At 38.7% G+C, this 25675-nt stretch overlaps 1 pseudogene; it reads left to right on the forward strand.

The window, feature by feature from the left end:
• The first annotated feature begins 6779 nt into the window (after positions 1-6779).
• Positions 6780-22349, forward strand: LOC122278544 (annotated as a pseudogene).
• Positions 22350-25675: the final 3326 nt, after the last annotated feature.

Genomic DNA, 25675 nt, shown 5'->3' on the forward strand with positions numbered 1-25675 from the left:
CACAATAGTGTGCAACAGCCAATAAAAATGATAAGAAAGAATGTATGCATTTTAAGAAAGAATGCATATATATATGAAAAGATGTATGCATGAATGTATATAAGAAAAGAAAAGATGTATGCATGAACAGATTCTTTAAAAAATGAAGGTAGCAAGGTATGGGGAACTATTTTAAGAAAGAAAACTTTTTTAAAGAAAAACCATACCTTGCAACATTTTTAAAATGAATTGCATGTCTATGATGATAAGTATACGATACGTATGAAGTGATGAATGCATGACTGAAAACCTATGTTCATATAAGTTAATGTATGAAGTAATATTTACGAGTCATTGACTCATTTTAGTTTTTACTTGTGCCCTCCCAGGGACAAGATGAGCATGACATGTCAGGATGGGCACAGCCCAAGAGGAAAACCACAAAAGCCTAGACATGCTATTTTGTACGAGAAACTTTAATTATGAAATTTATGGTTTTCCACTGTAACTTTTAATTAAGAAAACAAGTTTTATTTATAAAACATAGAGTCTTGTATTTTGGCATGAAAGGAAAGAAAAATTTCAAAAGGAACCATAATTCTCATCTATTTTTATTATTAAAATCATTTTCTAAAGAACCCACTATAAGGACAGGCATTATAGGAACCCATGGATGAAACCCATTTCTAGTTAGGCTATTGCAAGAGGAGGGAGAGAGAGAGAGAGAGAGAGAGAGAGAGAGAGAGAGAGAGAGAGAGAGAGAGAGAGAGAGAGAGAGGCTCGTGACTTGAGTCTGTCAGGTAGGTGGTCACTGGAGTGAGGGGAGCTGCTGGTAGCCGGCAGTGATGCTGGGTAGCTGGCGATGAGTCTGGTGTGCTGAGAGGAAGAATCGGCTAGGGGGAGGAAGGTTGCACACCTGAGCTGAAGAAGGAAGGAGATAGAGGGAAAAAGGAAAAGCGGGGGAAAAACCTAGGGGCTTGGGTATTTAATCCAGGCCTTTCATCTTGGGGTCTTAAAACTAATCCAATGGAAAGGATTTCAAAATGGTAATTTAAATAAAATAATTTAAATGCAGTGACTAAGTAAAATAAAATAATAAAATCTAACAATAAAATGATTTAAAATAAAGAGCAATTTAGATGGGCTCTCAAAGTCTAAGCCCACCAAAGGGAGGCTTCACTAAAGGACAAAATAGGGGAAAAATGAGGGAAAATGAGAAGAGGAAAGAAAGGAAGCAGAGCAATGTCAGGCTGGTAGGAGAGAAATAAGGAAAAGATGTGAGGAGAGTTGACGTGACATAAAGGAAGGGAAATAAAGTGATAAAAGGGGAGGTCATAGACGACTTGGGGGACTTTTGGACAGACTCTTCAAGAGACTCCTTTTAAGCCTTCTGGGGAATGCTTCTTCAACCTCTAGACACAGGATCCTGCAATAATGTTCAGATTGGAAAGAGTGATATTTGAAATCTATTGTACACTGAGGATGAGAGACTATAAATCAAGCTTATTATAGTCAATTCTCCCCACCCCAAGCCCCCGTGGACGTAGGTGCAATGTCGAACCATGTAAATCTATGTGTCTATCTCTCTCTATTTTTTTTGCATTTATCTACTATTCACCACCATGGCCATGCACATGGACTCTGTACAGTTGCACCAGATCAGCCAAGGGCCCACTCAGCCTCATCCAAACCCAGCATACCAGGGCTCACACATCGTTGTCCCGAGCCCAATGCCACCTCAGTGCATCAGGGGGGATCCTTCTCCTCTTCTGGTTTGTTGACAAAAAATACTCGTTAACAATGTTGATACCAACATCTCTGTTTTTGAGTGTGCCCACTTTGATCACTCTCAATATATTAATAAGTCTAATTAGGGACTTTAATCACCTGGCTTTAATTGTGAGAAGATTAGGGAATTGTACACTTGAGTTTAATTGTGAGATTGAAAATCTCCTATGTCTATAAACTTGTACACTTTTTGCATATACACACACTTAACACTTTTCATTGGGGTGCATGATCCAAGTTATCATCATCCCGATATCACGATTTCCACATTTCCATACGTGGGAGTCAGTGGCGTCACATTTCTGTTGCAGATTGAAGATATTGATCTAGTTCAGAAAATGATTGTTATTAGCTCGAGGTTATGGTGCCAGGTTTTAGGATTTAATCCATATTAGATTTAAAGATAATAAATGGTAAGGATGCAGGAAATGATTCTTGTTGATTTTGAGAATGTAGGTCCAAATTTTGGAAATTGTAGTAATGGATCACTTGTATGTTTGGAGGAGTATTGGTTTTGGCTAAGGATGCATGAAATCGATTAGTAATGGTTGTGAGTGTGTATGGATTTCAGAGAGTATGGTTTTTTTTTTTTTTTTTTTTTTTGCTTGGAAAAAGTGGTTTTGGTAGGTGTTGAAGTGGATTTGATATGATAGTATTAAATTCAAGATATCTCAGCCTTAGGTTATTGGTGAGTTGATCAAAGTGTACAGTCAAAGCGGGATACTTAATGAAGTGATAGTTGGTAGTAATGGTCATGATCATCTTCAAGAATTAGTTGTGACTTAGGGTCACATAGAAATTTAAATTTTGAGGCTATATGTCTTGTAGACTTTTGGGAATGGATTCTTAGTGGATTTAAGGTTATTATCAGTACAAAACTTTAAGCAATAGATGTTTGCTGATTTTAAGGATATAAATGGAGCCGATTGTGGGAATGATTCATGTGATGATAGAATGTGACCAAGTTAGGTATAGAGTAGAAGCAGGTAGGTGAGTTACCAAGAATGTTTCAACAATGTTTTGGTGAATTCAATGGTGGTTGGTAAGGGTGTAAAAAAAAAAATCAGTGACTCGGTAAACAGGATCGGACAGGACTGAACCGGTGAGTTTGTTTCGGTCTGGTACCGGTTTTATTTTTCTTAAAATTGGTCAAAATCAGTCTGGTTCAATTTTTTGTTTTTCTAATACCGAACCAGACGGGATTGGACCAGTTCATATATATATATATTTAAACTATGTAATATATAATTATATATAAAATAGTTTTATATTATATGATAAATTACTAATTAATATAATATTGAATTTTAAAATCTTATATCACTATAGTCTATAGTATCATTATAATATATATTATAATATACTACAATATATTATCACTATAGTATTATGTACTATAATATACTATATTATAGATATTATATAGTATATAATATAGTATATTAAAACTAGAAAACGGGACTGAACCAAACCAAAAACTATTAAAAATAGAATACCAGTTTATGAGGATAATCGGTGCGTAATCGATTTTGAAAAATACAAAACCAGTGCATACAGATTCAGTCCTAAATTTTGTCCAAAATTGAAACGAACTAGACTGGTTACACCCCTAGTGGTTGGTATTGAGTTTAGGGACCACCAGATTAGATGATACTCCAAATTGAGGTCATGAGCTTTAAAGTGTATGTTGCCGGGTAGAAGTTTATAGGCTCTTTTATTGGTTAGCCGGATGGATTTGAGCCTTTTTGGGTATGTTCTTTACCTTAGATGGGATGTGTGTATTTGTGAGATGATGGTACTTGTTTTCAATTTGGGATGCTGAGGTTGATTGGTACTGATTTTCTATTAACGATCATGGATGTATTTTGCAAAATATTGATTTTGATTAAGGCAGTGAGAGCCAACTAAGGAATATGTGTGATAATTCATGGTTTTGGGGGAGAGAATATTTTCTGCCAAAAAATGTGGTAAGAGTTTTCTTGTTAGTAGGTGTTGAGCTCACTTGTGCTCAATGATGTTAATTTATGGGGATATAATTTTATGCATTTTGGTGAATTATAGGAGTGCGAAACAGGAGCGTGATATTTTGTGATATAGTTAGAGGTTTAAAATTTGTGCGGATCTTGAGGAATTAGAGGTGACTTGAAATCTTTAGACAATACTTACCCTTGGAGATTAATCATTCGGTTGTATGAACTATGTTTACTAATGGTTAACTTGAGAAGTGGCCAACCAAGTTTTATCTCCGACCGTGCTGCCTTTTAGCCGGAAAACCATCTTCAAGCCGAGTGACTTTTCGTCCGATTTTCCACCGTCGCTCCACCTCCGACCACCACCTCCTAACCATTTCATCACCAACTCCTTGCCGTCCTAAACCACCCATTTCCAGCCTCAATCCGTCGCCAAAACAGTCCCCACGAGCTAACTCTCCGATTTGGGTATTTTGGCCTCCTACCGCCGTTTTCGCCCACCCACGGCTGACCCTCACTTCCACTAGCTTCATAAACACCTCTAAGCCATTCCCTATCAATCCCAAGCCTTGGTTTGTCCCCGTTCAAAAGTGGGTATTTTACAACCCACGGCCACAGTGTTTTTACATTGTTACGTTGCTTTCTCTTCGCCGTTTGCTGCTCGCCGATCCTTCAAAAATTATCTTATAGCGTTGTAAGTATTTTCCAAACTTCATTTTAGATTTGAATATATTATTGCTTTTACAATAATTATTCATGACTGGTTGGTTATTCAGACTGAGTCCGAGGAGTCAGGGGTCAGATGGGATTAAGGACGGAGTTGCTTGTTTGGTTGTTATGGATGTTTGGAAATTGTTGGTTAATTGGTGTCGTATCATTTGCATTGCATTGTGCACGCATATGCATGTGTTAAATATTGAAAACTGGGTTTTCAAGCAAGGAATGTTTTATTGGTATATATGAACGTATGGATTGATTGGTTTGATTCAGAGGCACGTGTAGGGATGGTGGTAAGCAGGGATGATGGTAGAGTCCCATCTGCGATTCCCGACTACGGTGCACGCGGTGTAGGGATGGTGGTAAGCAGGGATGGTGGTAGAGTCCTGGCTGTGATTCCCGCCTACGGTGCACGCGTAGGGATGGGGGTAGAGTTCCGCCTGCGATTCCCACCTATAGTGCTCTGATGGTTTGGTTAATGGGCCATTTTCTGGGAAAATGCGAGACTGGTTTTTGGGCCATTATCTGGGATAATTGTGAGGATATGACTAAAGAATATATTTTGGGCCAAATGGGATTTTGGCATGCGTGGTAAAAATGTGAATCTTTGGGATATGTGCATTGGGCATACTTTCATGCATATTGTTGTAGCTTTAATATATTTTTATCTTGTGGCGTTTGAAATATTACTTATCTGCGGCACCATTTTTGGTACCGTAGATTTTGATGCAAAGGTTGAGAATGAGAAGGCTGAGCTCAAGGAGGCGGCTCCGCCGGTGTATTGATTTGGAGTGCTTATCTATGGATAATATTCGTAGTTGTTTTTATGATATGTATTTGGATTTGAGATGTTGTTGAACATGTAATATTTTATTTACATGTGTTTTAAGCTAGTTTGTAATTGAACAAAAAATTTTGGTACTTAGTTATACGACTTTATTATCCGCTGCGTGGTTTATTTTGTACATATGTTGCATGTACACACACTTGACACTTGACGATGGGATGTGTGACCTGTGTTGTCATCATCCTGACGTCTCGATTTCTACGTGTCCGTACATGGGAGTTAGGGGCGTCACAACGGCAGCGGTTTGGGCTGAGAAGCAAAACGGCGATAGAGGAGAGAGAGAGAACGTACCGCACGAAAGAAGAAGAACAATGGGGAATAAAGAAAAGAAAGAAAGAAAAAGATTAGAAGGAAAAGACAAAGAAAAAGAAAAGAGAAAAAAAAAGATGGGGAAAAGAAATGAGGTCCAATCCTCACATCTGGAATCCAAAAACTGTTCCAACGAAAACAAATTTAAAAGCTATAAAACAACTAAATTAATTTAAACATCACATCAAACTAAAATATAAACTCAAAAATCTAAAAATAAACTAAAATAAATTACACAGCAATTTAAACTCAAAACGATAATTAATATTGAGAAAGCTCCATAAAACAAATATTACAACTAAATAAATCTAATTAAAATAGAATAATTTAAAATAAAAGAACTAATATTTTAATTAAATTAAAATACTCATTCAGTAAAACTACACGTAAAAACAGGTATCACAGTAACACTCCAACTTGTTGACCATTTAATTAAAATACTGAGAGGGATAGTTGAGGATGTGTTAGTTCAAGTAGACAAATTTTATTTCTCATTAGATTTCATTATTTTGGACACAGAACCTGTCTTTGCTGTTTGCACTCAAATTCCTATAATTTTGTGTAGGGCATTCCTTGCGACCTTAAATGCTTTAATAAATTGTAGGAGTGGTGTGATGATAATTTCTTTTGGCAACATGACTTTGGAGTTGAATATTTTCAATATTTGTAAACAACCTGGCGATGATGATGATGTGCATGAAGTAAATCTAATCCAAACTCTAGTTCAAAATAAATTTGATTTCTCTAGTTTTTCTGACCCTATTAAGGCTTGTTTGGTTCATGGTACAAATTTTGATGATGATTTTGTGCTTGCGTCTATGAATTTTTTGCTAGAATCTACTCCTATAATGGACATTGATAAATGGAGAACACGTTTTGAGGAATTACCACCTCATGATGTCGTGTCTCTCCCCTCAAGTGTGCAAACACCAAAACTCGACTTGAAACCTCTACCTGCTGATCTCAAATATGCATTTTTAGGCCAAGCAGAGACATTACCAGTGGTCATCTCATCAAAATTGGATGAAATTCAAGAAAGCAAATTAATTGGTGTTCTCATTGAACACAAAGAGGCAATAGGATGGACCATAGCTGATATCAAAGGCATCAGTCCTTTGATTTGTACCCACTTGATTTGTCTAGAAGACAATTCTAAACCCTTTAGAGAGATGCAACGTAGACTGAACCCTAACATGAAAGAGGTTGTCAGAGCAGAGGTGTTAAAACTTCTGGATGTAGGGATCATTTACCCTATTTTTTACAGTAAATGGGTTAGTCCCACGCAGGTGGTACCAACAAAATCTTGTGTGACTGTAGTTAAGCATGCCGACAATGAATTGATCCCAACTAGAATTACTACTAGTTGACGTATGTGCATTGACTACAAAAAACTAAATTCTGTCACCAGAAAGGATCATTTTCCCCTACCATTCATGGATCAAATCATTGAATGTGTAGCGGGCCATAAATTCTATTGTTTCATAGATGGTTATTATGGATATAACCAAAGTTGAGATTGCTCCTGAAGATCAAGAAAAGACCACTTTTACATGTCCATTTAGTACCTTTGCATATCGAAGAATGTCATTCGGACTTTGTAATGCTCCTGCTACATTTTAACGATGCATGATGAGCATATTCAGTTACATGGTAGAGCGTTTCGTTGAAATATTCAGGGATGATTTTTCTATTTTTGGTGATTCATTTGATGAATGTTTGAGTCATTTGGAAAGAGTGCTGATTAGATGCAAAGAAAAGAATTTGATTTTAAACTGGGAAAAGTGTCATTTTATGGTCACTCGAGGAATTGTCCTTGGTCACTTTATTTCTTCTCAAGGTTTTGAAGTGGACAGGGCCAAAATTGAAGTAATTTCTAAATTACCCATCCCAAAGAACATCAGGTATATCAGATCTTTTCTAGGTTATGCAGGTTTTTACAGGAGGTTCATTAAAGACTTCAGCACAATTTCTAGACCTTTGTGCAATTTATTGTCAAAGGAAAATTCTTTTGTGTGGATTGATGACTATGAATTAACTTTTACAAAGCTAAAAGGTATGTTGATTTCAGCCCCAATTATGAGATCACCTGATTGGAATTTACCATTTGAGATTATGTGTGATGGTAGTGATTATGCTGTTGGAGCTGTGTTGGGCCAACGTAAGGACAAAAAGCCTTGTGTTATTTATTATGCAAGTAGAACTTTAAACAGTGCTCAAATGAATTATTCAGCAACTGAAAAAGAGCTACTTGCAATAATTTTTGCACTTGACAAATTTCGCTCTTATTTGATTGGATCTCAAATTGTCATCTTTACTTATCATGCTGCGTTAAAGTACCTTTTAGCAAAGAAAGATACAAAGCCCAGGCTGCTTAGATGGATCCTTTTGCTGCAAGAATTTGATTTGGTAATTAAAGATAAAAAAGGAGTTGAGAGTGTTGTTGCTGATCATTTGTCTAGACTTGTTCTTTCAGATTCCATAGAGACAGTTCCTATTAAAGACACATTTCCAGATGAGCAATTTTTTGGTATATCTCAAGTGCTTTGGTACGCTAACATTGCTAATTTTCTTGCTACAGGGGAAATTCTTTACATTTGGACTCAACAAGATAAGAGGAAATTTTTTGTGGAGGTAAGAAAATTCTTTTGGGATGATCCATATCTGTTTAAATATTGCCCAGATTAGATAATTAGACGATGTGTTCCCAATAATGAATTTCAAAGTGTGATGTCTTTTTGTCACTCTGGGGCATGTGGTGGCCATTTTTCTGGAAAGAAAATTGCTTTTAAAATTTTGCAATGTGGTTTCTATTGGCCTACCATTTTCAAGGACACTCATGAGTTTTTTAAAACTTGTGATCGCTGTCAAAAATTGGGAGGGATTACCTGCCAGAATATGATGCCATTAAATCCAATCTTGGTTGTTGAAATATTTGATTGTTGGGGCATCGATTTCATGGGACCCTTCCCAGTTTCTTTTGGCAATCTCTACATTTTGGTAGTTGTGGATTATGTGTCCAAATGAATTGAGGCTGTTCCATGCAAAAACAATGACCACAAAGTGGTACTGAAATTTCTGAAAGAAAATATTTTATCAAGGTTTGGAACACCTCGAGCCATTATCAGTGATGGGGGTAAACATTTCTGCAATAAGCCTTTCGAGGCCTTAATGCGAAGATATGGTATTACTCATAAGGTTGCTATCCCTTATCATCCAGAAACAAGTGGCCAAGTTGAAGTATCTAATCGGGAGATTAAAATTTTTTAGAAAAGGCGGTTAACCCAAGTCACAACGATTGGTCTTTACGACTAACTAACGCACTTTGGGCATACCGTACTGTTTTTAAAACCCCGATTGGTATGTCCCCATATCGACTCATTTTTGAAAAGGCATGTCACTTACCTATGGAATTGGAACACAAAGCTTATTGGGCAATCAAGCAATTTAATTTTGAAAGCTTATTGGGGGGTGTGATTGAGCTGAAATATTGCATGTTTTAGCTATTTAAAACCAATGTTTTAAATAGCTAAAACATGCAATATTTCAGCTCAATCAGTCTCCTTTAAACTCTCCAAAAGAGCAATTGTGATGACCCGCTTTTGAGTGCATTTTCGCTGAAATAATTGTTTTTATTTTAATTAATATATCAGTTATTTTATTTTAATTTATTTGCGTTTTTAAAATTATTTTTTAATTTAATTTAATTTATTTGAGGTTGTGTTTTATTTCTTTAAGTTGTTTTGTGGTTTTAATCTTTTTGGCGGTTTGTTTCGTTTTCCCGGAGTGAGGATTGGACCTCATCTCTTTTCACATCTTTTTCCTCTTTTCTCTTTTTCCTTTTTTCTTTTTCCCTTCTTTTCCTTTTTTCTTCTTTTTCTTTTTTTTCTTTTTTTCTTTTCTCTCTTCTTCTCCCGCGTTCGGACCCCCCCGTGCTCTCTCTCTCTCCTCCCTCTCCCTCGCGCCGGCTCTCTCTCTCTTCCAGCCCATTGCCGTCCGGCCACCAACCGGACCCCCACCGGTCCCAAAAGTTCCCCCTCACTCTGCCCTCCGGCGCACCACCCCTTCGAAAGCCACCCCCAACCGGCCGGCCATTTGGCCGGAAAAGCCCAACAAGGCCGCACGGATTTCACTCCGATCCGCCGCCGTCGCTCCACCTCCGGCCACCATTTCTTCACCACTTCATCACCGACTCCTTGCCGTCCTAACCCACCCATTTCCGGCCTCCAACGACCACCGGAATAGCTCCTACGAGCTTGTTTTCCGATTTGCTATTTCCGGCCATTTCCGGCGATTCCGCCGCCACCCACGGCCGTCCGTCGCTTCCAATAGCTTCACAACCATCCCTAGACCATTCCCTATCAATCTCGTGTCCTAGTTTGTCCCCGTTCAAAAGTGGGTTTTTCAGACCCACGGCCACAGTGAATTTTCACTGTGACGTTGCTGTTTTTCCGCCGTTTGCAACGCCGCTTGTTTTCTAAAATTGCCGTATAGCGCTGTAAGTATTTTCCAAACCCTATTTTCAGATTTAAATATATATCGCTCATTCAATTTATTTACTGTTGTTGGTTGTTGATTCCAGACTGAGTCCGAGGAGTTTCGGGGGTTGGATGGATGGAGGACGGAGTTGTCTGTTTATTTGTTTTATGTTGTTTGATTATTTTATTATGCATTGATATGGCATTTCATGGTGCATGCACGTGTGTTTGTGGAGTTGTGTGAAAAGCCTGTGTATTGGCGTGAGTGGTTTTACGGGTGCGTGTGTATCACGAGCCCAAGCCGGGGATGGGTTATTATCTCAGTGGAGCTCCTCTGGTCACTCGGGAGCGGAATAAACTGAGTGATGTCCCCTGAGTTGTCGAGAGATATGACGGGAGCGGGGCTAGGGGATGCTTGGCTACGAACGCGCCGGGCGCGGAACCGGGCATCGCCCTACTCACCGACTCCGTGGCCCTTCGCTGGCGAGGGCTAGAGGATGCTTGGCTACGCACGCGCTGGGCGCGGAACTGGGCATCGCTCGTTAGGTGTCACATGCGTGGTGGTACTCTACGGTGTGACACTGGAGCCAGGGTGTGCGGATGACCCCTAGGGGAGGTCATGGTGCATACGGTTAAAAGTGGATAATGGTTTATGAGGCCAAATGGGACTTTTGGCGTGGGCCGGATGGACTTCTGGCGAGATATTGGGCCAGATGGACTTCTGGCGAGATATTGGGCCAGATGGACTTTTGGCGGCCAAATGTGACTTTTGGCGTATTTTTCAGAAAGGATATGCTTTTGGGCCAAATGGGTTTTTTGGCGTGTGTGGAAAACTTGGGTTTTTATGGGCTTTGTGCATTGGGCATGTTTCATGCATCTTGTTTGAGTTTTATGTGTTTTATTTGGTAGTGTTTGGGTTTTACTTACCTGCGGTATCATTCGTGGTTCCGTAGCTTTTGGTGCAGAGTTAGAAGACGAAGAGGAGGAGGCTGAGCCCGAGGATGCGGCTCCGCCGGGTTGCTGATGCTTTCTTTTATATTTGTTTAAAACTGTATTTGTGTTTGTAATATTTTATTTATGTATGTTTTAAACAGCTTGTATTACGTTAAGAAAATTCTGGTACTTAGTTATGACTTTCGTTATCCGCTGCGTGTTTCTCTGTACACATCTGTTGCCTTGCACACACTCGGCACCCATCGATGGGATGGTGACCCGGGTTGTCACCATCCGGACGTCTCAATTTCCCCGTGTTCGGGCGTGGGGATTTGGGGGCGTCACAGCAATCTTTTCTTAGATTTTCTTGTCTCCTAGTACTTTGTGCAATTCTAGAATATCTTCTATCAGTCACTTTATCAATTTTATATATCTTAGTCACAACAGACATTTCTTCCTCTAAAGTACGTTCCGGGTTGAAATTTCAACAACATACTTCCTATTTTGCCTTGGCAGCATATTTAACTTATTTTATCAACAAAATGGATTATATATATAAAAGCACAATAATAGGTCCAGCAAACAATATTATACCAAAATTTATCAAAAATTAATAAATTTCAAATCAACTTCTAACTACAATCAACAAAACTACCACTCTCATTGGCATCCAAACCAAAATATATTGAGGATCAAGTCCTAATTCTACGGTGTCTTTAACCTATCCCCCAACTATAATCACCATTCTTATTCCTTTCCTAAGTGTCTACAAAATCATAGACTTAAGCTCTAATACCATCTTTGCAATGGTCCAAACCCAAAACCATAAATGGATAGAGTTTTGCCTATATTTTTAAAACTTTCTCCCTGTTTACACTTATATATCACATACACAACCTCCAAATTATTTACAAATATAATAAAATGATTCTCAAAAACCCATTCACAACTTTGGCTAGAGCCATTAAACTCTAAATAATTACAATACGGACACTCCAACAAAAACTATAAAATAACAAAATTTTGACGATAAGAGAATTCTTTGTACAACTAAAACCATATTCAAGCAACAAAACCATCAATCCCCAAAACTTCCAACCTCAAGTGACTAAACCAAGTCTACTCTGGAATCTTTGACTCAAAAGTTATCACTTCGAAGGAAGGAACTTTCTAAAACTATGAAAAATATTTGAAATGAAGTGGTGACCTACAACTTGCTCAGTAAGTAGCAATTTAATGGGGGTGTGGGAGTTGGCAATTTTCTTGACCATAAAAGCATGAATAAATTTCGAAGAAAATAATATAAGCAATACAATTTTATCTTAACCAACTTATTGAACCAAATATCATATTCAAGACCACATGATAATAGGAAAATTACCAATATACTACAAAGAAATCATGCCACGAAGATATCATACTGGGGGGGCATCAATATACAACAAAGATATTATGCCATGAAGACATCACTCTGTGAGGGATGTCAAACATGTCACAAAAACATTCATACCATGGGTTCAAGAATAAATAGCATGCTCACATTTAATTTTCAAATTTAATATGCCACATAGCATTTTTCAAACATTCCAACCAGTACAAAATTTGCACAAATCCCACAAGTAGGGCCAAAAAAACATAAGAATGTGCACAAATCCAAAGTTTACACAAGTTTAAAATATAACATTCAAGTGCACCATTCATAACAAAACCAATAGGTCTTTTATTAAAAATCCATTAAAGAGCTACTTATCTCTATCTCTAGTCAAAACAGTCATGATATTCCTTTGCCAACGATCACTCAGGGCTTATTTCAAGGCCATCATAATCCATCAACTTCTACTCTAAAAATGATCTCACTTAACTCTAAAATTGCACACAACCCTTGATAACATGAATTTAGACTTTTTCTAAGAGATTATCCTTCAAAATTGATAAACTTCAAGTTTCTAGGTTACAAATATGTTGCCAGACAAAACACATACACTAGCCTATATTCCCTTATTATTTCAACCTAAATAAGTTCTACACTCAATCATATAACAATGACATTAACATGGATTAATTCTAGCAAATACCCACCACTAACACTTGAATATTAATTTCATTTTCAATACACCCAAACAACATAATCAACTAAGTATATTCCAAATAATCCACATTACCAAATCTGAACAAATCTTATATTCAACAATCATTAAACATACTATTACGAGGGATGGGAATTTACCTAATATTATTATTGGTGGTAATGAAATGGTAAGGAGTAGTGGCTATGGCTAAAGGTTACACAAACACAGAGAGAGAAATATATATATATATATGTATATATATAGTGGGGGACTTGAGAGAGAGGTATGGCGAGGGAAGGGGGAATTGTGTGTGTGTGTGAGAGAGAGAGAGAGGGAGAGAGAGAGAGACAGACAGACAGAGTTCAAGAATTGAGATAAAGGATTTTGAAAGAGAGAGGAGGTGTGAGAGAGTGAGTTTGAGGGGTGTAGAGAGAGAGAGACGAGAAAGTGAGGAAGGAGGGTTGTGCAAGAGAGGTAGAGAAATGTCATGTGTGTGTGTGTGTGTGTGTGTGTGTGTGTGTGTGTGTGAGAGAGAGAGAGAGAGAGAGAGAGAGAGAGAGAGAGAGAGAGAGAGAGAGAGAGAGAGAGAGAGAGGGAGAGAATCAAAGGGGGGAAGAACTTACAAGAAGGTCGAAAGAGAAAAGGTGGGAAGAGGGGGGGGGGGGGAGAAAAAGAAAGAAAAAAAGAAAGGGGTTGGGCCTTTGGTGGGCTTGGGCTATGACATAGTCCATGTGCACTATAGGGAGTTCTCCATTGCTAGAAGTAATCACCAGGAGAGAGGAGGGACTGACTGTGACTATGAGGGAAGCTAGGTGTTGTTAGTGCTAGGCTCATGGATAATGCAAAGTGTGGCACTTCCCTTGCTAGTTGGGTGGTTCCCGGTGGTGGACAACCATCCTTATGGAGGAGCAAGAAAGCTTACTTTTGTCCTGAATGTTAGTCAACAAAACCACGTCTGTTGGTGTCAAAAAATGGCTAGCTAGTTGAATCCTGACGTTCGATGGTGGGGAGTCAAAATGGTGCTCATCTATAAAGTAGAGCAGTGTGGTGCACAATGGGCTACTGAGGGACTCTATCTTTGTGGCTATAAAATAGAGGCTCTTAATTGGTGTCTTCTATAGCTCTCGATTTGTGGTGTTGGGCTATTGTATGATTGTTTCCTCTGACAGTGGGTGGCATTTGGTGGTCTAGGCGTGAGGGAGGTGCTGTCGTATGGTGGTTCACAGTTAGAGTTTACTTAAATAGCCTTACCGTGCAATGTAAGGGTGGATTCGTGTGACAATTGCTCCGCTATGGCTCTTACTTTGAATGTAGCTACTTGCATAGAGGAGATTGGACAATTGGTAGGATGACAATGGTGATGGAACTCGACAACAAGTGGAACAACGACAACCCTAGAACCAACAAAATGGTGTTTACATGCATGAGTACAAGCCTAGCGGGTCTGGTATATTTATAAGGTTTGAAATAGCGTTTTTACAACTATATCTTGTGATTTTCTATGGCTCTTGGATCTTGGGCTAAACTTTGGGCTTTACCCATAGGTCCTAGAGTTTTCAGTTAGCTCCTTTTTGGGCTCTAACAAATGGGTTAACCCACTCAGGGCTTGTTTAAGCACAAAATTATTTTCAGATATTTCCAGATATTCTCAAATGAGAATTGCTATATGCACAAGAAAATTGTACAATGTAAACCTATAAATTGATATAGTTTTATGTGATCCGTTAAATCTACTTTATAATAAAAGTAACTTTACAATCAGATGTATCACATTAAGCTATATCAGTTTGTGAGTTTACTTTTATATAATCTCTTTGTGACTAAAGTATTTTCTTTATCAAATATTTCATTCACAAACATTACTCAAATACAAAACTCTTTTTAATTTCACATTTTCAAATTTTGAACTAATCATTACCTAATTATTACAAGTTTTCTAAGCAAACAAGACATAAAAAAAAAAATACTTTTTCAAATTTCAAGACAAAAATTATATTCAAATAAAATTAGTGTGCATGTCAAATGGCAACCCACAAGCATACACATAACCTTACATCATTTTCTATCTAATGCATAAGCAGCTATACTAGAAATAGAATTATGCTTCACTTGAAACACTCTTTGTCCATCCCTGGGCTCTTACATGCCATTTACTATGCTAAAACCTTCAGAATCCTATTCCTTAAATTGAACCTCCATAATTCACCTTAGGGTTAAGACACTTAGACCTTCATCTTATTCTTCTACCAACCACATGACTCAGACTGACTAAGTCACGCATCCCAATCCTAGACGATTTATCCATTACTACCTTCATGCATCCTAGCCCATACTTAATCCTCATTCCCATCCATACATGCCACATGGCTTAAAGCCAACTTTGAGCCTAAAACACCATGTAACTATGCTCAGGACAGATGACCCATTACATATGGTAAACCTGTCCTGCATAGATGTCTCACCAGATGCACATGTACCTTATCCCCTTTTCACCTAAGATCAACTTATAGTTCAATGAACGCCTACTTATATAAACAAGTTCCATAATCCGATACCAACTTGCTCAGACCCAGTCGATAAGACTCTTCCTATTTCCGGCCCTGTACAAGTTCATCCCAACACTTAACAAGAGGACTGCATCCACAAATGCACCACTGTCATGTCACGTAGCTCAAGACTAATCTCGAGTCACGGCACGATGCTCGTCATGCTTCTGTTGCACTACTTTTATACTTTTCCACCACTTCACACATAATCTTGGCCATAAGTCAATCAGAAGGTAACACCCATCACCTTGGACTACAGGCCATGTCACAGCTATTTTGGGACACTATTACACAGTTCCCAACACTACAAATACACTTTACGCTCCTCAACTATGCAACCATCCTTTTATTCATGACACGTCATATGGTGCATCGCTACACAACACAAAGCACACGCCTCGTATACTCTCTTTACTCTATGCCACATGTCACTACGGTGCACGTCACACAGTGAGTCACTGTACTACATGGAGTACACTCCAAGTGTAATCCCTTCACACATCACGCCACATCACAACTAGAGCATACACCTCATGCAATACTCACAACACAATCCACAACACTACATAGTTGTGCCCAACACTTCGTTACACAGCCGCACTTCACTTCACAACTACGCAACAAACTCCACAATTACTAACAACACAGTCTACATTCCAACCAACTAACTAACATTAATATAAATAACGAGAGATAGAGGGTTATATCATTGACAGGATAACCCATGTGTCGCTTGCTGCCCGTCACGATCAAGGCGTTGGAGGAGTCGTGCATGGCGGTTAGCCATGTACAATGGCTGTCCGCCACATAAAGTGGCAGTTTGGGCTTAGGGATAGCTAAGCGTGGTCTTGGAAAGGCTCAAAGTGGCCTCATGGTGGTCTGGGTGGCAGAGCACAATGGCATCTTGCTGTGAACAGTACATCCGAGAGTGTGAGAGTACATGAGAGAGGTAGGGACCAGGGAATTTCATGGGGAGCTGGGGAAGGAAGAGGGAGGCTGGTGGAAGTGCTTGGTGGCAGGTGGTGGCCGGATGGTGGCTCACGGCAGCAAATCTGGCCGTTAGTTGTGCAAATCATGCATGAGAGAGTAGGGGAGAGTGAGAGCTGTAGGGACTTCGGTTGGGCATGAAAATAGCTAGGGGAGGTCGTGGTGGTCAGAGGAGGCTATTGGTGGTGGTATGGTGGCATGGCTAGCCGTGCATGGCGGAGAAAGCTTGTGTATGTGTGTGTAGTGACCCATCAGAGAGAGAGGGAGGTAGCAGGAAAGAAGACTATGGAAGGGAAGCCCATGGAATGGGGATGCCGTTAGAGGTGGCCGAAGGCCAAGCTAGCCGTGTAGGTAGCACTAGGAGGAAGAAATGGGTCTGAGACCCATTTCAGTCAAGCTGCTTGAGGAGGAGAGAGAAAGCACGTGAGGAAGGGAGACCAAGGTGTGGGAGGTCGTTGGAGGGAAGAGGGTGGTTGGTGACCGGTGGTGAGACTGGGCTACCACTCACAGAGGCGTGGGATAAGAGGAATGGGTTTTCATCCATTTTGGGTGGAGTTACCATGGGAGAAGAGAGAGGGCACGTGGGGCTTGCGAACATGAGGGGAGTCACCAGTGGGGTGGTGGAGCTGCAGTGGTGGCGCGGTGAGGTTGGGCATAGTGGCAAGGGGCTGGGCTGGACAAGCACGGGTGAAGGGGGAGTTGTTTCCATCAGTCAGGAGAGAGAGAGAGAGAGAGAGAGAGAGAGAGAGAGAGAGAGAGAGAGAGAGAGAGAGAGAGAGAGAGAGAGAGAGAGAGAGAGAGAGAGAGAGAGAGAGAGTAGGGGCTTGGGTATTTAATCCAGGTCCTTCGTTTTGGGATCCTCAAAATGATCTAATGGTGAGTTTAAATACTGATTTGAAAATGCATAAGTGTTTTATTTAAATTAACACACTGAGAGGAATTAAGATAGAATATTATTTTATAAACTAAAGTTTATAAAATAATATTCCTTCATCAATAATGAAAATGATGCAGTCTCGTTAATCACTCAAAGAGAATAAAATCATTTAAATTAATTTAGAGTTTTCAACATAATTTAAATCTCGTAATATTTTTAAATGACTAAAATATTTAATTTAAATAATTTTCCCCAATTATAATATTTTTGAAGCTCTTCAAAAATATTATAATTGTGTTATTTAAAAACAAACTTAGTCCAATAACACTGGAAATATCACATATAAATTTTTCTAAAATATTTAAAATATTCGTAAGTTTTTAAAATAATGGGCTTGCTTTAAAATCTGCTTGATATCATTTAAAACACGACATCAAAGTACGGTACGTAGAACGAGGCTCATAATTATAGAAGAAAGAAGGAGCAGGTTATTACACCTATGGTCCATTAAACATAATTTAGATCCCATAAAATTATCCTTACTTTGTCCTTATGAATATTGGACTGGGCCGTCAGAGGCACATGCCAAATAAACTAAGCAACAAGCTCCATAGATCCAAAACCATGCCAACCAAATAAATAAATGCACCTCCTCCTAGCAACATTGACTTAAAAGCCCATGACCTCAATTGTAATTGTCATTTATTCTAATGTACTTGTCACCAAACATCATATCTGAAGTTTAACTCAAATATATGTTAATCTTCCTAGTCCTACCTAGGGAGTTAATTGATCTTTCTTCTGGGGTGCCATTAGAAAGATATTAACTTTAAAAATAAAGCAAATAGAAGGATCATTTGGCATTCTTTCATGTGGTGAGTTGCCTCCATTTGCCTCATTGTACCTATAGCTATATATTTAGATTTGGCATTTTTCCAAATGAATATGGAAGTAACGTTTTTTAATGGAGAATCTCGTGAGGTGATCTATATGGATCAACCTATTGATTTTGTGGTAAAGAGATAACAGTGCAAATTATGCTTGTTGAAATGTTTCATTTATGTTTTTAAACAATTGTCTAGACGTATATGGAAGATTTTTCTAAGTTTGCCTTTATACGTATGAAATCCTATTAGCTATAAATGATATGTAGATGATACTCACCATACACACACCAAAAAAAAAAAAAAAAAAAAAAATTGGTTGCCCCATACTCTTGAGATTAATGAAATTAGTGAGGCAAATTGTGATAGCCAATATAATAAAGATAAGGGTAAGTGGTGTATGGGATCCCACGTTGCTTGGGAATGAGAAATTCTTGCTCTTTATAAGGTTTCAATAGATCTCTAATTGTATCATTGACTAGTCATTTTGGAATATAGGCCATGTGGTTTGGGCTTTTTGTGATACCCCATATTTTATTGTGAGTTAATTAAATAATTATTTTATTTATTATTATTATGGGTTTTCTTGTTTTAAATTTGATATGATTTTCGTGGTATTATTTTATGATTTCCAAATGTGAAATTTATTTCAAGGTGTTTTTCTTGTTATTAATTATTTTTTATTATTTAAATTTCTTTTTATTTTAAATTATTTTATTGTTGGGTTTTACTATTTTATTTTATTTTGTTGCTGTATTTTTTTTTTAAGTTAAACAATTGTTTTACAACTTTCCATTGGATCAGTTTTAAGACCCCAAGATTAAAGGCCTGGATTTATTTTCCCTTCATTTTTCTTTTTCTTATTCTTTTTCTCTTTTTGTTCATTCCCCCCCCCCCCCCCCCCCCCCGGGGCAACCAGCCCATGCAACCTCTCTTGTTTCTCTCCATGATCTACCCTCATCCAGACCAACCTTTGTGCACCACTAGCAGTGCCACCACCCACCTCGCTAGCCTCCACATGCCGGTGACCACCACCCCAGTAGACCCAGCCCCCACGACAACCTCTCTCTCTCTCCCTCTCCCCCGGCTCAACCCAAAATGGGTTTGTTCCACTCGGGTTCACCACCGCACAACCTCAGCACCGCAGCCAGCAGCCACCCGTGCCTCGCTAGACCACCATTGACCACCCCCATGAACCCAAGCCCCCATGCACAAGCTCCCTCTCTTCTTGAAATGGATTTCACACGCATGGGTTTAAAAACCCAACACCACCATCCCCGACCACCACACCACCCCCAACAGCTTCTCCTTCCACCGGTGACCTCCCCTAGTCATGCCTCATTGTGACCCCTAGCCACCACACTCTTTCTCACACTCTCCCACGGCCTCTCTCCATTTTTTTTGGCCAATCTCCTCCGCGACCATCCACAACTTTCAACTTCACCAACCTCCATAAGTCCCTCTATGCCCATCCCAAGCCTTTCTTAGCTCCCCTTTGAAATTCACAGTTTTTAGACCCACATCCACCTCTTGGAAAACATCGCTCCGTCGCTGCCCCACCACTTTTGGCATCACCTTTGATCTTCCAGAGTCACCGTTCATCATTGTAAGTAATTTTCTAAAGAATTTATTGAGATTTAAATATATTTTTACTCTTAACATATTTTTCTGCAGTCTATTTGGTTGTGCCAGGCTTTGGGTCCAAGGAGCGAGGATTTTGGGTCCGATTGGAGGATGGGTTTAATTGTGGAGTTGGATTATGATTAGGTATTTTCTCTGATAAGTGATGTGCCATGACATTTATTAAACTGTTGCATGCATTTTCATGTGTCATGAATAAAAATTCGGTTTTCATGTTGAGAAATGATTTTTGAGTGCGTGCATATCATGACCCCAAGCTGAGATGGGGCATTTTCTCTGTGGATCTCCTCTGATTACTTGGGAGCGGATAAAACGGAATGACGTTCCATGGGCTGTTATTGGGTGACAATAGGATCGGATGAGATGGTAATGCTCTAGTGCCGATTTTGTAGCCGCTCCACTAGCGGGGGCTACAGGATGCTTCGTCACACCATATTTATGTGTATTTTGATTAAATAATTATTTTATTTATAAAGATTATGGGCTTCCTTGTTTTAAATTTTAGATGTTTTACATGGTATTATTTTACGAGTTTAAAGTGTGAAATTTAATTCGATGTATGTTATTGTTATTAATTATTGTTCATTATTTAAAATGCTCTTTAGTTCAAATTAGTTTATTATTGGATTTTATTATTTTATCTTACTTAGTCACTACATTTAAATTATTTTATTTAAATTGTTATTTTGAAATCCTTTTCATTAGATCAGTTTTGAGACACCAAGTTGGAAAGATTGGATCTCATTTCTTTCCTTTCCTTTTTTTCCCCTTTTTTCTTTTTCTTTCTTGCCCTGCTTCTTCCCAAGCGCGACACCCCTCATCTTATCTCCCTCTTGCTTTATTCTCTTCCTCCCAGCCCTGTCATCCACTGTTGTTCTTCCTCAATGCCCAGCCCATCCTCTTCCCTCATGCTAGCAACCAACCCCCTCCATTTCTAGCCCTAACTGCACCACCATTCTTCCCCACACCCTGCCTCAATGTCGTGGCTTCCTTAAGCTCCAATGCTGCCATAGCTCCTCTGTTCACCACCATCTCTTCACCACACCACTAATGACCTCCCAGCCACCTAACCCACCCATCCTCAGCCTTGATTTGACCCCTTGAAGCCTCCCTAGCTCTCACTCCAATATGTCCCTTTTGGCATCCAACCACTGCCCGCACTGCCAGCCACGGCCACTAACCACCACCATTAATTTCTCCAACATCCCTTAGCTCTTCCACGGCCAACCCAAGCCCTCTTTTATTCCCATTCAAAATTTGCAATTTTTGAGGCCACGGCCTTGATTCAAAAATACTATTACGTCACTTCGCTGCCACCGTTAGCACTACCTTTGATCCTCCAAAATATTATTTCATCACTGTAAATAATTTTTCAATTAATTTCTTAAGATTTAAATATATTTTTACACTAATATATTTTCTACAGTCTGGTTGGTTATGACCGACCTTGGGTTCGAGGAGTATGGAGGTTGGGTAGAATATGGAGGTTGGATTATATTTGGGTGTTCATATGTTGCGTTTGGCATCATGACATTCAACATTGTGTTCATGCATATTCGTGTGTTATAAATGAAAACTGGATTTTCATATTGAGAAAGGATTTGTGGGTGCATGTGTATCGCGACCCCAAGCCGAGATGGGACATTATATTGATAGAGTTCATCTAATCACTCCAGAGCACAATATACTGAGTGATGTTTCATGGGTTGTCCCTAGGCAAAAAAGGGATCAGACGAGATGGTAACACCCTCATCGACTCCGTGACTCCTCTACTAGTGGGGGTTAGAGGATACTTGGTCATGAACAAGCTGGGCACAGAGTTGGGCATTGCTCGTTATGAAGTCACACGCTCAGTTGTTACCTGTGGTGTGACGAAGGGACCCAGGGATGGTCCCAGGGGAGATCATGGTGCATAAGGGATAATTGGATATGTGGGCCATTTTTTGGGAAAATGACAGATTTTTTATAAATGGATATGGGGACCATTTTTTGGAAAAATGGTGGTTTAATACTTGGGTCATTTTCTGGAAAAATGAGATTTTTATTTTAATGTACTTGATTTGGGCTAAATGGGATTTTTGTCATGCGTAGGAAAAATAGTCATTTTTGGGAAAAATTATGTTTTGAGCTCATGCATGTTTCAGAATGTGCATGCATACATGTTGGTGTGTAAATGTGTTTTTATCTCTTAGGTTGTTTGACTGGTTACTTATTGAGACTCATAATCTTACATGGTATTCTTCCCTACAGTTCCATTTTATGGAATATTAGATTTTGATGCAGAGGAGGATGTTGAGCCAGAGGTTTCAGCTTCCCCAGAGGAGTGATGCCCCCAACTTCCACATACTAAAATGTGGAAATCGAGGCATCGGAATGATGACAACAAGAGTCACGCACCCCAACGACCATTGCTAGGTGTGTGTATATGCAACATGTGTAAGACAAAAGACATAGCGGATAGGTTAAAATTGATCAACTAAGTACCAGGATTGTTAATTACAAATTCACTTGAATACAAGCGTTTCAAAAAGTAATATAGTTATCCAATGAAAACATAAATAAATAAAAATACAATAAACAAAAGCAGGAAACAAATCTCAATACATGAGAAAGTGATCCCCGATCACTCATCCGGTGAAGCCGCATCCTCAAACTCTACTTCATCATCTGCATCCAAAATCTACAATGCAAAGGGTATCGACTACCATGAGATTGTGAATCTCAGCAAGTAATAAACCAAACAACGCAAGAGATGAAAATACATTCATGCAACCAACATGTATGCATGCACCACATGAAACATGCATGTGACTTAAAACCATTCCCCAAAAATAATCACCTGCCATTTTTCCAAAAAATGGTTCACATATCCATTAATCATGAACCTGCCATTTTCCCAGAAAATGGCCCATTAACCAATTATCAACTCACTGTAAGCAAGAATTACAGGTGGGACTCTGCCACCATCCCTACTGACCACCATCCCTATAGCTCCCACAATAGGCGGGAATCGTAGGCGGGACTACCACCATCATTACCACGTGCACCGTAGGCAGGAATCATAGGTGGAACTCTACCACAATCCCTACAGTCTCTTTTTCCTTTCTTTCAATCCTTTCAATTCATTCATTCCAAACATATCGAGAATCATCTCTCACACGAAAACTCATTTTCATTTACAACCATGAACATGCATGAAACACAATGATGATTGTCATGATATTAAACTCCCTATATAAAATATCCAACATGATCCAATTCACAAACCAACCCATCCTTCAATCCAACCCGACACCCATACTCCTCGGACTCAAAATTTGGCACAACCTATCAGATTGCCAAAAGTATGTTAGTGCAAAAATATATGCAAATCTCAGAAAGTTCTTTGAAAATTACTTATAGTACTAAAATATAATTTTTGAATGATCAAGGAGGTGTTAGAGGTGGCGGCACACCAATGCAATAGTGCAATTTGGGCTAAGGCTGTGGGTCTCAAAATATCCAATTTTGAACAGGGACAAACAAAGAGTTGGGATGGCTAGGGAAGGGCTTAGAGCTGTGAGTGAAGCTAATGGTGGTGATAGTTGGCCATGGGTGGTGAAGTGGGTTGCGGTTGGAGACCAAAACACCCAAAATTAGAAGATGAACGAGAGGGACTTCAACAGATGGGTGAAGTCGCTGGCCAAAGGGGAAAAAATGGGAGGTGCAGTGATGGTCATACAAGGTGCATGGCAGTGCTGTGGGCAGACGAAGAAAATGGACGAGGGAGAGGGGAGGAGAGGCTTGCGAGTAGAAAGGGGAGAAGCAGGGGAAAAAGAAGGAGAAGAAAGAAAGAGAAGAAGGAAAAGAGGAAAAAAGGGAAATGAAAAGGTTGGAAAAAGGAAAAAGGAAAAAGAAAAAGGAATGTAAAGAAATGAGGTCCAGTCCTCACAACTTGGATCACAAAATTGATCAAACGAAAAGAATTCAAAACGGTGAGTTAAAATAGAATAATTTAAACATAGTGACTAAATACAATAAAATAATAAAATCCAATAATAAAACAATAAAATAATTCAGAATAAAGAGTAATTCAATTAACGAATGATATTTAAAATAAGAAAACACTTTAAATTATATTTCACAATTAAAAGAAAGCCCAAAATCTTAATTAATTAAATACTTTACATAATTAAAATAAACTTAAATACGGGGTATCATACGAATTGTTTCCCCCTTTTGATCATGTCTTTTGGTTTTATTATATTTTTACTGAATAACTGTAACACCATTTGAAATGTTTTGATTTAAGTGAATCTATACTTAAAGTTCTGGTGCTTAGATGATTGTCCTTTAATTATCTATTGTGACGTTTTGTTGTTCATTTTTTGCTTGTACACACACTTAGCGCTCATCATTGGGATGCATATAAACCATGTTGTCATTATCCCGATGTCATGATTCTCTCACTTCCGTACATGGGAGTTGGGGGTCTCACAGATCAGCTCCACCAGAGGAGTGACATGTGGTCACTTTTGTGTCTTGTGATTTATTTCCCTTTTTGTCTACGTATTTTAGCTTTTACTCTTTTTTTTTTTCTATATAACTGTATAACCTTTTGAATGGCTTTTATTTTTGGTAAATCTGTATTTAAAATTAGGCTACTTAGTTGACGATTTTTATTTATCCGTTGCAGTTATTATTGTAAACCTTTTACATGTACACACACTTAGTAATAGCACTTGGAGTGTGTGACCCATGTTGTCATCATCCTGGTGTCACGATTCCCGCCTTTTTGCACATAAGTTAGGGCTGCCACACTTTCCATTGGGGTATGACAATTGGTATCATAGCTTATCCCAACCAGAAATATGAGACTTGAGCCATGCCACCTACAACGGACAGTCCCAAGAAGGACATTGGGAACTTAAGGGGGGAGATTGTGATACCCCATATGATAAGCTGATGGACCCTAAGGTGGACCGAGTCTTAGAGATCTTTTGTAAGTTTCAGATGGGGCAATCACATGATCAATAACTAAGAAGAGCAAAGAAGCAATGCATAAATTAGTGTAATCCACCTAGGATAGGTCCAGCAAGAGCCCAACATTCAAGATGGGCTTGAAGGATGAAGATCCAATTTTGATTAATTTGATATAAGCAATGGAAGAGGGCAACAACATGACTCAAAGGCTTTGGGCACTTTAATGCTTTCAACTTGTTTAATTCATTTAAAGGATCTATTTTATTAGTTTAGAATAATTAGGTTTATTATGAGAAGGACTTAAGGACATGTTGGAAAAGTTATTATTTTGTTGAACTAGGGTTTTGTGAGGTTTTAATTTAAATACTCTTTATAGCCTCACTTTAATAGATATATGAAAGTTTATGACATTTGACGAATTTTATTCATTGTGAGTTGAGTTTATCTCCTCTTGTTCTTCATTGAATGTTTGAACTTATCAAATGTAAATCACAACCTTTGTGGCATTCCTCCTTTGTAATCTAGGTTCTTGAGATAGGTTCTTCAACAAGTCTAGATTTTAATATAATTTAGGTTCTTGAAACGAGTTCCTCAACAAGTCTAGATTCTTCCATCCATTGATTTGATTTTGGCTTTCTTGGGTGAGTTTTCAAATTGACTGTGGGTTCAAGAGATTTTAATTTTGTTGGTT

This window comes from Carya illinoinensis, chromosome 10 (genome assembly GCF_018687715.1).
Source record: "Carya illinoinensis cultivar Pawnee chromosome 10, C.illinoinensisPawnee_v1, whole genome shotgun sequence".
Classification (NCBI taxonomy): Eukaryota; Viridiplantae; Streptophyta; class Magnoliopsida; order Fagales; family Juglandaceae; genus Carya; species Carya illinoinensis.